The sequence below is a fragment of the Zingiber officinale genome, chromosome 9A, assembly GCF_018446385.1.
Source record: "Zingiber officinale cultivar Zhangliang chromosome 9A, Zo_v1.1, whole genome shotgun sequence".
NCBI classification, from domain to species: Eukaryota; Viridiplantae; Streptophyta; class Magnoliopsida; order Zingiberales; family Zingiberaceae; genus Zingiber; species Zingiber officinale.
In genome coordinates this window covers 68,970,436-68,984,455 of record NC_056002.1, presented here as the reverse complement: position 1 = coordinate 68,984,455, position 14,020 = coordinate 68,970,436, and the positions used below count along the sequence as shown (strand labels likewise).

At 34.1% G+C, this 14,020-nt stretch overlaps 1 long non-coding RNA gene across 1 annotated transcript; it reads left to right on the top strand.

Moving 5' to 3' along the window:
• The first annotated feature begins 12,153 nt into the window (after nt 1-12,153).
• On the top strand, nt 12,154-13,456 carry LOC122018654. Its single transcript, XR_006121851.1, has 3 exons — nt 12,154-12,220; nt 12,344-12,456; nt 13,317-13,456. It is a non-coding gene; the product is annotated as an uncharacterized LOC122018654 (long non-coding RNA).
• Nucleotides 13,457-14,020: the final 564 nt, after the last annotated feature.

The following is a 14,020-nucleotide window of genomic DNA, read 5'->3' as shown; positions in this document are numbered from 1 at the left end:
AAAAGAACACCAAAAGATAAATAACCATCCTTGTGGACTACAGGGGACTAGCGACTGGAACTCTCTCCTGACAGCATCAACCTGAAAATAGCAATGGAGGAGGGTGTGAGTCCAACACTTAGGAGGTACAACTGATATGCATAATAAAGAAGATAACAGGCAGCACTAATCATGCGTACAATCTCCTGATACAAGAAGGATAAATGCAACTTAAATAAAACAGGAGAAAACTGTACTAACCAGGACCAAGGTACAAGTACAACAGGGTCGTCAGACCGAGAGTGTCATAATCCTGTATGCATGTCAATCATATGCATCCTTATAAATGCAGCAAGTAAATGCAGCAAACACAAGCAATAAATGCATTATGCATATGATGCCAATGACATGGTCACCCCTGACGCCAGTCAGCCATCTCATATACAATGGTGAGTCCGAGTGAGTAGGGCTGTGACAACCGTGCACTCTGACATCACTGCCCCTGATGATTGACCGAGTGGATGGGATGCTGTCGGAGTACACACATACACCTACCCCAAATCATAAATGGGGGAGCGCAATGCTCTCATCTCTCGGTACACAATGACTTGGAGGAAATCTCTGCCGGCTACCACGCTGCGTCACACTACCCATAAAATGTCTACCACAGGACAATGTATCAAATGAAAGGTACACAGATCAGATAGGGTATCAAATAAACCCTAGGTCCTGAACATAATGTATAATATGGTTGTGTCACTACCTCTAAAAGCAGGTATGATCAGGTAAGTACTAACATGCAGTGCATAATAAGTAAACAAGCAAGCATGAATCAGATCATGTAGTGACCAACCGAAACAAATGGAAAACACAATCATTGCTATATGTTAAAAACATTATTATGCATATCAAAAGACATAAGTCAAAGTACCCGCCTCCAATAAGAAAAGTCCAATTTGGTCCAAATCCACCGTCGAGATGCTCGTCTCGCGTCAAAGCCCTAAGCCACCTATATACACATTTTATTTAGCTAAAATTTAATAAATAGCTAAATAAAATCCCTACGACTGATTTAGGGTAAAACCCTAATCACATCATCCAACTACAATATGTATCCAAATTCCTACACCATACCTCAAGCTCAACCGCTGTTGAACAAAGAACAAGGTGAGCTGATTGCTGCTGGAAACAAGGTATACCACAACAAGGCCTCCTTGATGAAGTTTTCCCCACAGCGCACAACACTTGGCTCGAATCCTACCTACTCACAGATCAAGATGAGATCAACAAGAAGATCACAGATCAGAACAAGAATAGAGATCATTAATTCAAGCAACAATCTAATTCCAGTAATAACCTGTTCTCACCACCTCTTCCTCTTTAGAAGCTACCAAGAGCCATGGATCGACAGAGTCAACAACAAGCTACTGATGCAATGGTAGCCGGAACCAACCTAGGTCACTATCCGCTTAAGATGTAGCAACCGAATACCCCCTGCTCGACCGTCGATCCACTGGAGGAAAGGTAGGCCGGCGATGAAGACCAATCTAGGGCACAGGAGGATTTTTATCAGGCACCTGAGATGCTAGCCATCGATGATTGAAAATTAGGGCATGCGGGCATGTTGGAACTGATCTGGTGGTCGTCACTGCTCTGTGCGACGACGGCTCTCGGCTCTCGGCAATGGCAGAAGAGGAAACTCCTCAAATCAGGGAGCTAGGGCACAGAGGAGGGTCCCGGCGGTGGCTTGAGCGTCGCCGGCGCGTTCTTGATCTCAAGGGCGGAGAGGGCTCGCGATCCAAGCTAGGGTAAAGGCAATAGGTCGTCTGCCGGCGTTCAGGAGAAGAGAGGAAGAGAGGAATCGACACTAGGGCTTCGGCTGGCAACGCCGCTGCTGACGGTGGTGACCCGAGGAGATGGGTGTCGCGGGCTGAGGCTAGGGCACCGGCGACGACTCGAGTGCCGGCGAGGAGAAGAGTTGGTCGGCACTGTGAGTTGCGACCGGCGGTGGATCTAGGGCACGGCTAGCGCAAGCGTCACCGACGCTTGGGAGAAGAGAAGAAGAGAAGAAGAGAAGAAGAAGTGGCGGGCAGAGGATGGCTCGGCTAGGGCACAGGGACGGCGTGGAGAAGAAGAGAGGAAAAATTCCGAAAAATATCAGGAGAAGGAACTGCCTTGTGCGGTTCGGGCACGGCACGCGGGGGGAAGAGAAATGGAGGAAAGGAAAAGCAAATAGAAAAAAAAAAGAATGTAAAAAGAAAATCATCATTTCTTCACTTAAATCGGGGTAGCCCAAACAGGCTTTCCCAGGGCCCAAATTTTATCCTCGTAACCTACACCATACGGTCTCTGAAAAATTCCCAGAAAATTTCCAAAAATTCCAAAAAATTCCCTTATGGAGTTTTGTCTATTTTCGGTATTTTACAGTTCGTTTAATTCTCTTAATTATATTCATGCTCTCAAACATTAATTTGACACACTATATTGAGAATAGTAATTTTTTGAATACGAATTGATTCGATTTGTGTTAAAAAATCATTGCTCTTAATATTTATGCCGAATTGATGTTTGAAGGTATTAATATATTCAAGAAAACTATACAACCACATATGATCTGATTTCACATCATTCCAAACTTTCTAGGTCGATTAGTCGATTTTGGTCCAAATTTGGCTTAAATTGACTGATGGACCTAAAGAGCTCGGAATGATATGGAACCAAGTTCTATATGTTTGTCTGGTTCTTCTGATTATATTTATACCCTCAAATATCAATTTGACATAATATATTGAGAGCAATAATTTTTTTAATATGAATCAAATTTTTTTAATTATTAAAAAAAGGTTTTAAATCGTTCATGTGAATAATTTTAGTGGATTGCTACACCCTAGCAATCAATTACTTTTTTTTAATAATTAAAAATTTTGATTCGTATTACTTAGAGAACTCGAAATGATATGAAGCTAAATTCTATGTGTTCATCTAGTTTTCTTTTTTATGTCCATGTTTTCAAATATCAATTTGACCTATTATATTGAGAATAATAATTTTTTACACAAAATAAGTTTTTTAATCGATTGCTACATTGGTGCAATCGATTAGAGATTTTATTGAGCTGATGAACTGTATTCTAAATCGATTGCTATATTGTAGCAATCGATTGAGAACATTAATAGGGACAAAAATGGTATGAGTTGAGTAGTTTGATAATTTTAAAATTAGAGTAATGATTTAGATATTTTGGAGGTTCGATAATTTGCCGTTTAACTACTTTTGATCCTTTTATTATTTTTATTTTTTTATCAGTATTTATCTAAAATAAATAATTTACCACAAATAAAATAAATAAATAAAGAGATTGAAAAGAAAATCTATATCTTTAGTCAAATTTAAATTTGAAAACCAATGAACTCTTGGGTGTACTTTCTAAAGGATATTAGATTCCTGGGCTGCCAACTCCGAGCATTTTTCGATTTATCCTGATAGCCAATGCAAAATTTTCGTGTGATCGGATCGATCATCCTAGGCTTGACGTTACGCAACTTGATTAATCATTTTTTAATAATATTTTGGAAAAAAGTCACAAGTATTTTTGTTAATTATACTTTTGTCAAAATCATATATAAAGATCTTGCGCGGCCAAAATTAATAAGATGCGTTTAGTATGAAATTACTTCAAAGAGCCTCACAAATCCAGTAGTATTTTTTTTTAAAAAAAAAATAGAAAACTTAGAACAAGTTACATATTTTTTTTTCATATATAACAGTTTAATTAGTTGTTTGGAACATGATTAATGAATTGTCACTAGTATTCAATTTAGTAGAAGGAATATTTTTTTTAGTTGAAAATTTTGATTTAGACAATAGATTGAGGTTTATTTGATTAATAAATTTGATTAAGTTAATTTCTGGGTTAATACTGTTTGACATTAAGGAGATGAAGGGGGTGTGGCTTCCCCTTCATCTCCCTCATTGCTGCAAATGTCAAGGAGATGAAGGAGCATCCCTTCCCCTTCATCTTCTTCACTCATCTTATATAAGTGCGTCCAAACCATGTAGATCCAAGGTGCACGAGAAGGAAAAAGGAGAGATATTAGAGGTGATTTCAGGCAAAAAAGAACATCCTGTGGAAAGAGATTTGGCTCGTGAAACTCGAAGGGTTTTTCGATTTCATCTATGATCGCGCTTCCAACATCAAGCAGAGATCAATGTTATCTCGGAAGATCACTGTAAGTGTTTACCGTTGTTTACATGCTTTGTTCTGTATTTCATGTTGTAAGAACTAACAATGGTATTAGAGCAGTGTCTTAGTTCTAATAAACTTGTCTCTGCGTCGAAAAAAAAATCTCTGCTGTCGTCGTCAGGTAAGATCACGACCAAGTCGCGATCTGCTGTAGTTGTCGAGCCTTGAGAGGTTGCTCGCTATCGATTTCCACTACAAAAAAATAATAATTTAGGGACGAAAGTTTGGGACAAAAAATTTTCGTCCCAAAATCGCAACAATTTTTGCAACAAAAAAAAAATTTGATCCAAATTAGAAACGAAATCTGCAACAAAACATTTTCGTCGCATATTTCCAACAATATTATTTTCGTTGCAAAATTCGTACCAAAATCTGGGACGAATATAGAATTCGTCCCAGATTTTGGAACGAATTCAGGATTTGTCCCAGATTTTGGGACGAATCTAGGATTCGCCCCAGATTTTGGGACGAATCCAGGATTCTTCCCAGATTTTGGGACAAATCCAGGATTCGTCCCAGATTTAAGAAAAATAAAAAATAAAAGAAAAATCATTTGGAAGGCCTAAATATAGGTCTAACGATCTCAGAATTTTATGAAACAAGTTTTTATGGGTTTCTAATTTTCTCATGATCTTAAAAATATCTCCATCCATAATTTTAACCTCATATATTTATTAGGGTGATTTTTTAACCCGAAGTTGACCTAATTCATAATAAAAAATTTACTGCTTTTATATAGTATGTTAAAATTATGGATGAAGATATTTCTAAGATCATGAGAAAATTAGAAATCCATAGAAACTTGTTTCATAGAGTTCCGAGATCGTTAGGTCCATATTTAGGCCTTCCAAATAATTTTTCTTTTATTTTTTATTTTTCTTAAATTTGGGACGAATCCTGGATTCGTCCCAAATTCTGGGACGAATCTTGGATTCATCCCGAATTCTGGGACAAATCCAGGAATTCGTCCCAAAATTTGGGATGAATTTCTGGATTCGTCTGAGATTTAGGGACGAATCCAAGATTCGCCCCAAATTTAAGAAAAATAAAAAATAAAATAAAAATCATTCGGAAGGCCTAAATATGTACCTAACGATCTCGGAATTTTATGAAACAAGTTTTTATGGGTTCCTAATTTTTTCATGATCTTAAAAATATCCTAAATCTAAATTTTAACTTAATATATTGAGTGTGGTGATTTTTAAACATGAATATGACCTAATTCGTAATAAAAAATTTACCGCACTGAATATAATATATTAAAATTATGGATGAGGATATTTTTAAGATCACGAGAAAATTAGAAACCCAAAAAAACTTGTTTCATAAAATTCTGAGATCGTTAGGTCCATATTAGGCCTTCTGAATGATTTTAATTTTATTTTTTATTTTTCTTAAATCTGGGATGAATCCAGGATTCGTCCCAAATTTTGGGACGAATTTTGGGACGAATCCTGGATTCATCCCAAATTTTGGGACGAATCATGGATTCGTCCCAGATTTAAGAAAAATTAAAAAGAAAATAAAAATCATTCGGAAGGCCTAAATATGGACCTAACGATCTCCGAATTTCATGAAACAAGTTTCTAAGTGTTCCTAATTTTCTCATGATCTTAAAAATATCCTAAATCTAAATTTTAACCTAATATATTGAGTGTGGTGATTTTTTAATATGAATATGACCTAATTCGTAATAAAAAATTTACCGCACTTAATATAATATGTTAAAATTAGGGATGAGGATATTTTTAAGATCATGAGAAAATTAGGAACCCGTATTAACTTGTTTCATGAAATTCTGAGATCGTTAGGTCCATATTTAATGAAACATAGATAGTTTAGTATTAATTAAGTATGATAGCGTTTAAGGCATGTTTGAATATGTGTTTAAAACTTAAAATATAGGTCTACAGATGTCATAATTTCATGAAACAAGAGTCTATAAGTTTCTAACTTCCCCTTAATCATAAATATATTCTCAACCTTAATTTTAAAATAACATATTGAGTTTCGTGTTTTTTTTACCTGAATTAGGTCAAATTCGGGTTAAAAAATCACCACACTAAATATATGAGATTAAAATTATGGATGAGGATATTTTTAAGATCATGAGAAAATTAGGAACCCAAAGAAACTTGTTTCATGAAATTCCGAGATCGTTAGGTCCATATTTAGGCCTTCCGAATGACTTTTATTTTAATTTTATTTTTTCTTAAATCTGGGACGAAACCTGGATTCATCCCAAAATCAGGGATGAATCCTGGATTCGTCCCAAAATCAGGGACAAATCCAGGAATTTGTCCCAAACTTTGGGACGAATCCTGGATTCGTCCCAGATTTAAAAAAAATTAAAATTAAAATAAAAATCATTCGGAAGGCCTAAATATGGACCTAACGATCTCGGAATTTCATGAAACAAGTTTCTTTGGGTTCCTAATTTTCTCATGATCTTAAAAATATCCTAAATCTAAATTTTAACCTAATATATTGAGTGTGGTGATTTTTTAACATGAATATGACCTAATTCGTAATAAAAAATTTACCGCACTGAATATAATATATTAAAATTATGGATGAGGATATTTTTAAGATCATGAGAAAATTAGAAACCCAAAGAAACTTATTTCATGAAATTCTGAGATCGTTAGGTCCATATTTAGGCCTTCTGAATGATTTTTATTTTCTTTTTAATTTTTCTTAAATCTGGGACGAATCCAGGATTCGTCCCAAAATTCGACCCAAATTTTGGGACGAATCCAGGATTCGTCCCAAAATCAGGGACGAATCCTGGATTCATCCCAGATTTAAGAAAAATTAAAAAGAAAATAAAAATCATTCGGAAGGGCTAAATATGGACCTAACGATCTCCGAATTTCATGAAACAAGTTTCTATGGGTTTCTAATTTTCTCATGATCTTAAAAATATCCTAAATCTAAATTTTAACCTAATATATTGAGTGTGGTGATATTTTAACATGAATATGACCTAATTCGTAATAAAAAATTTACCGCACTTAATATAATATGTTAAAATTATGGATGAGGATATTTTTAAGATCATGAGAAAATTAATACCCATAAAAACTTGTTTCATGAAATTCCGAGATCGTTAGGTCCATATTTAGTGAAACATAGATAGTTTAGTATTAATTAAGCTATGTTAGTGTTTAAGGCATGTTTGAATATGTGTTTAAAACTTAAAATATAGGTCTACAGATGTCAGAATTTCATGAAACAAGAGTTCATAAGTTTCTAAGTTCCCCCTAATCATAAATATATCCTCATCCTTAATTTTAAAATAATATATTGAGTTTCATGTTTTTTTTACCTGAATTAGGTCAAATTCGGGTTAAAAAATAACCACACTAAATATATAAGATTAAAATTATGGATGAGGATATTTTTAAGATCATGAGAAAATTAGGAACCCAAAGAAACTTGTTTCATGAAATTCCGAGATCGTTAGGTCCATATTTAGGCCTTCCGAATGACTTTTATTTTAATTTTAATTTTTCTTAAATCTGGGACGAAACCTGGATTCATCCCAAAATCAGGGACGAATCTTGGATTCGTCCCAGATTTAAAAAAAATTAAAATAAAAATAAAAATCATTCGGAAGGCCTAAATATGGACCTAACGATCTCGGAATTTCATGAAACAAGTTTCTTTGGGTTCCTAATTTTCTCATGATCTTAAAACTATCCTAAATCTAAATTTTAACCTAATATATTGAGTGTGGTGATTTTTTAACATGAATATGACCTAATTCGTAATAAAAAATTTACCGCACTGAATATAATATATTAAAATTATGGATGAGGATATTTTTAAGATCATGAGAAAATTAGGAACCCAAAGAAACTTGTTTCATGAAATTCCGAGATCGTTAGGTCCATATTTAGGCCTTCCGAATGACTTTTATTTTAATTTTAATTTTTCTTAAATCAGGGACGAATCCTGGATTCGTCCCAAAATCAGGGACGAATCCATGACTTCGTCCCAAACTTTGGGACGAATCATGGATTCGTCCCAGATTTAAAAAAAATTAAAATTAAAATTAAAATCATTCGGAAGGCCTAAATATGGACCTAACGATCTCGGAATTTCATGAAACAAGTTTCTTTGGGTTCCTAATTTTCTCATGATCTTAAAAATATCCTAAATCTAAATTTTAACCTAATATATTGAGTGTGGTGATTTTTTAACATGAATATGACCTAATTCGTAATAAAAAATTTACCGCACAGAATATAATATATTAAAATTATGGATGAGGATATTTTTAAGATCATGAGAAAATTAGGAACCCAAAGAAACTTGTTTCATGAAATTTCGAGATCGTTAGGTCCATATTTAGGCCTTCCGAATTACTTTTATTTTAATTTTAATTTTTCTTAAATCTGGGACGAAACCTGGATTCGTCCCAAATTTTGGGACGAATCCTGGATTCGTCCTAGATTAAAAAAAATTAAAATTAAAATTAAAATCATTCGGAAGGCTTAAATATGGACCTAACGATCTCGGAATTTCATGAAACAAGTTTCTTTGGGTTCCTAATTTTCTCATGATCTTAAAAATATCCTAAATCTAAATTTTAACCTAATATATTGAGTGTGGTGATTTTTTAACATGAATATGACCTAATTCGTAATAAAAAATTTACCGCACTGAATATAATATATTAAAATTATGGATGAGGATATTTTTAAGATCATGAGAAAATTAGAAACCCAAAGAAACTTGTTTCATGAAATTCCGAGATCGTTAGGTCCATATTTTGGCCTTCCGAATGACTTTTATTTTAATTTTAATTTTTCTTAAATCTGGGACGAAACCTGGATTCGTCCCAAAATCAGGGACGAATCCAGGAATTCGTCCCAAAATTTGGGACGAATCCTGGATTCGTCCCAGATTTAAAAAAAATTAAAATTAAAATAAAAATCATTCGGAAGGCCTAAATATGGACCTAACGATCTCCGAATTTCATGAAACAAGTTTCTATGGGTTTCTAATTTTCTCGTGATCTTAAAAATATCCTAAATCTAAATTTTAACCTAATATATTGAGTGTGGTGATTTTTTAACATGAATATGACCTAATTCATAATAAAAAATTTACCGCACTTAATATAATATGTTAAAATTATGGATGAGGATATTTTTAGGATCATGAGAAAATTAAAACCCGTAGAAACTTGTTTCATGAAATTCCGAGATCGTTAGGTCCATATTTAGTGAAACATAGATAGTTTAGTATTAATTAAGCTATGTTAGCGTTTAAGGCATGTTTGAATATGTGTTTAAAACTTAAAATATAGGTCTACAGATGTCAGAATTTCATGAAACAAGAGTTTATAAGTTTCTAACTTCCCCCTAATCATAAATATATCCTCATCCTTAATTTTAAAATAATATATTGAGTTTCGTGTTTTTTTTACCTGAATTAGGTCAAATTCGGGTTAAAAAATCACCTCACTAAATATATAAGATTAAAATTATGGATGAGGATATTTTTAAGATCATGAGAAAATTAGGAACCCAAAGAAACTTGTTTCATGAAATTTCGAGATCGTTAGGTCCATATTTAGGCCTTCCGAATGACTTTTATTTTAATTTTAATTTTTCTTAAATCTGGGACGAAACCTGGATTCGTCCCAAAATCAGGGACGAATCCAGGAATTCGTCCCAAACTTTGGGACGAATCCTGGATTCGTCCCAGATTTAAAAAAAATTAAAATTAAAATAAAAATCATTCGGAAGGCCTAAATATGGACCTAACGATCTCGGAATTTCATGAAATAAGTTTTTTTGGGTTCCTAATTTTCTCATGATCTTAAAAATATCCTAAATCTAAATTTTAACCTAATATATTGAGTGTGGTGATTTTTTAACATGAATATGACCTAATTCGTAATAAAAAATTTACCGCACTGAATATAATATATTAAAATTATGGATGAGGATATTTTTAAGATCATGAGAAAATTAGGAACCTAAAGAAACTTATTTCATGAAATTTCGAGATCGTTAGGTCCATATTTAGGCCTTCCGAATGATTTTAATTTTAATTTTTTTCAAATCAGGGACGAATCCAGGAATTCGTCCCAAAATTTGGGACAAATCCTGGATTCGTCCCAGATTTAAAAAAAATTAAAATTAAAATTAAAATCATTCGGAAGGCCTAAATATGGACCTAACGATCTCCAAATTTCATGAAACAAGTTTCTATAGGTTTCTAATTTTCTCGTGATCTTAAAAATATCCTAAATTTAAATTTTAACCTAATATATTGAGTGTGGTGATTTTTTAACATGAATATGACCTAATTCGTAATAAAAAATTTACCGCACTTAATATAATATGTTAAAATTATGGATGAGGATATTTTTAAGATCACGAGAAAATTAAGAACCCGTAGATCGTTAGGTCCATATTTAGTGAAACATAGATAGTTTAATATTAATTAAATATGTTAGCGTTTAAGGCATGTTTGAATATGTGTTTAAAACTTAAAATATAAGTCTACAGATATCAGAATTTTATGAAACAAGAGTCTATAAGTTTCTAACTTCCCCTTAATCATAAATATATCCTCATCCTTAATTTTAAAATAATATATTGAGTTTCGTGTTTTTTTTTTACCTGAATTAGGTCAAATTCGGGTTAAAAAATCACCACACTAAATATACGAGATTAAAATTATGGATGAGGATATTTTTAAGATCATGAGAAAATTAGGAACCCAAAGAAACTTGTTTCATGAAATTCCGAGATCGTTAGATCAATATTTAGGCTTTCCGAATGATTTTTATTTTAATTTTAATTTTTCTTAAATCTGGGACGAATCCTGGATTCGTCCCAAACTTTGGGACGAATTTTGGATTCGTCCCAAAATCAGGGACGAATCCAGGAATTCGTCCCCAAAATCGCCGGCGACACAACCGAGGCGACCCCTCTACTCTCGCCCTCTAAATCCCCCCTTCCTCACTCTTCCAGCGCCCAATCCGCCGCCTCGATCTGACCATGGCTACGGTTCCATTGAAGCCCTCGCCCAGCCTCGAGGCCTGCGACATCGTCCGCGACGCCGTCCGCGCCAACTTGTCGCCACCCTCGCCTCACCCACCGCTCTGCCGCTGCGGGACGACCGGATCCAGACCGAGGTCAAGTTCGGGGCGACCGTCGACCCCGGCCTCGACCTCGCCCTCGCCGCGCTCAGGGTCCTCTGCTGCGAGGAGATCGACGGGAGGAGGTGGAGTTATGTGCTGGACGACGTGGAATTCCCGCCCGGAACTAAGGCGCGGAAGGGACCGTCTCCGCGCGCCGTCCCGATGCAGAGCCCCGTGGATCCCTTGGAGGTGACATCTCTGAGCATTCTTTTGCTTCAATTCGTCTCTGCATTGATTTTAATCTCTTTTGGTGAAACGAAGCAAGACTATATATGTCTTTTATATGGCACTGTCTCTTGTTCTCTGATGTTCTAAAGAAAGACTCTGCCTTCAGTAGGTTAAGGAAGATGACAGATCATAAATCATTATACTGAAGATGTTTTCAAGGTTGCTTTCCCTAGAAATGTTTGTCAAAACAATATCTTGGCTTTGTAGAAACTAAAATCGGATATTGAACAATATGCATCCTGTGAAATGAGGAAGCTTACCCTTAGTCTTTCACCATGCTGTCCTAGTTCATTTTTGCCCCCTATAATGTGGATCATCTTGTTCACCTACGTACCTCTGTGATGATCAAGATAAGTTATTTATGCTTAAATTCCTGAACGTATTGTCGATTTTTTTCCTGTGACTCCTAAGGCAAGTGACGACTTATATTTTGTGTATTTAAGATGGCTATTGTAGATCCATGCTGAATTGCTAAAATACGCATTCACACGCAGGAGTTGATGTCATTCGTAAGATCATATGTAGTGCCTGAAGGTTTTCCTGAAGGTTTTCCTGACAGTGTGACACCTTCTTATGTCCCATATATGAGATGGAGGGCTTTGAAGGTAAATACTAGTTTATCTGAAGTAGTGTGAATCCATTTGTTACTTTATTCTTATAGCAATGAAGGAAATTGTTATTTCTTTTTTGTTTTGACTTCCTCACTAGTGTTTCTTTTTGTTGTTCAGCATTTCTTTGGTGGAGCCATGGGTGTTTTCACAACACGGACACTGTTAAACTCTGTAGGAGTATCCAAAAATACAGCTGCATCAGTGCTGTTGCCATCAATTGGATACTCAAGGTAAATTCTTTTTTTTTTTCCCAGAAAAATTAGTAGTCTATGTTGAATTCACTTATTGCTTATGTAATGATCTTGACTTAAATAATTATGTTATAGTTGTTTAATTATATAAAGTTAAGTTTAAATAATTATGTTAAAGTTAGCTTTAAATAGTTGTTTAATTGTGCTCCTTCTTTTTGATAAGTTGCTCTTTCTTGTTTTGTCTTCAATGATAATGATGCATAAAAGTTCTGAATTTGATCTATGTACAGTCTCAAAACTATATAGATACATAAAAGTTCTATATTTCATCTAGAATTACATCACACTATTCTAAAATTCTTTACTAGATAACGATGCATCCTCCTACCTTAATATTTTGCAAAGAGTTGTTAAAAATGTGCCAAAGTTATTCATATGAAATTATCAACTAGTTAACACAATGAAAGGAACAATTATTTTAAACATCCTTTAGTTTACATTAAATACCAACCAAAGACAAAATTATAAATTCAGCAAATTAAAATGAAAAATAAAGTTAACTAAGTGAGAAAATTTGAACCCTAATACCATACTTCACAAGATCTCTCTCTCTTTCTCTCTATATGATGTGCCAATTATATTAGGTTGTATCATAGTTACGATACATGTACTTAGCTTCAAAATAATTCTTATAATTTTATTTACCGTTGCTATGACATGGATGATTCATATCATTGGTAAATATGACTTTTTTTAGAATTAGGGCTTTTATTAGAATGTTTAAGGAATTTCACATTTATATTTTATTTCCAATTATTCTTTTTACATGGCCATATCGTATAATATTTACAATCTTTCTTGTTACACATGATCTAGTTTATTTGTTTGTTGTTATGTAGACAAAGGAGATTTGATGGAGATCAAACATTTTGTGGCACACGAAGATGACTATATGTATTCTTAGTGTTGTTGGATGGATGATGGACTTATAAAACATTGGGTTGTTGAACTTTGTATCATATTTTCTAGCAGCTTGAACAAGATGGATCTTGTAAACTTTGTTGAAATCTTTATATTTCTTGAATTATGAGTTGATGTGTTGAATGTTAAATTAGGATGTGTTGAATGCATATTATTTGTTATTTGAATTTGGTTTTTATGTATTTGGATTGTATTTTAGAAATAAATTGAAGTTGGAAAAAAATATTTGATATAGGGACGAATTTGGCAACGAAAATGATTTGTCCCAATTCTATTGTAATATGAGACAAAATTATTTTCGTCCCAGAATTGGTCCTAGATTCTGGGACGAATTTTGGGACGAATCCACAAAATTCGTCCAAAATTCGTCCCAGAATCTGGGACGAATTCTGGGACGAATCCACAAAATTCGTCCCAAATTTCGTCCCAGAATTTGGGACGAATTCTGGGACGAAAATTTATCTTATGATATCAAAGAATTTGGCAAGTTTTTGTTGCCAAATTCGTTGCCAGTTTTGCAACAAATTTATTATTCGTTGCAAACTTAGGAACAAAAATGGCAACAAAAAAAATTTTGTCACCGAATTTGTCCCCAAATTCGTTGCAATATTAGGGACAAACT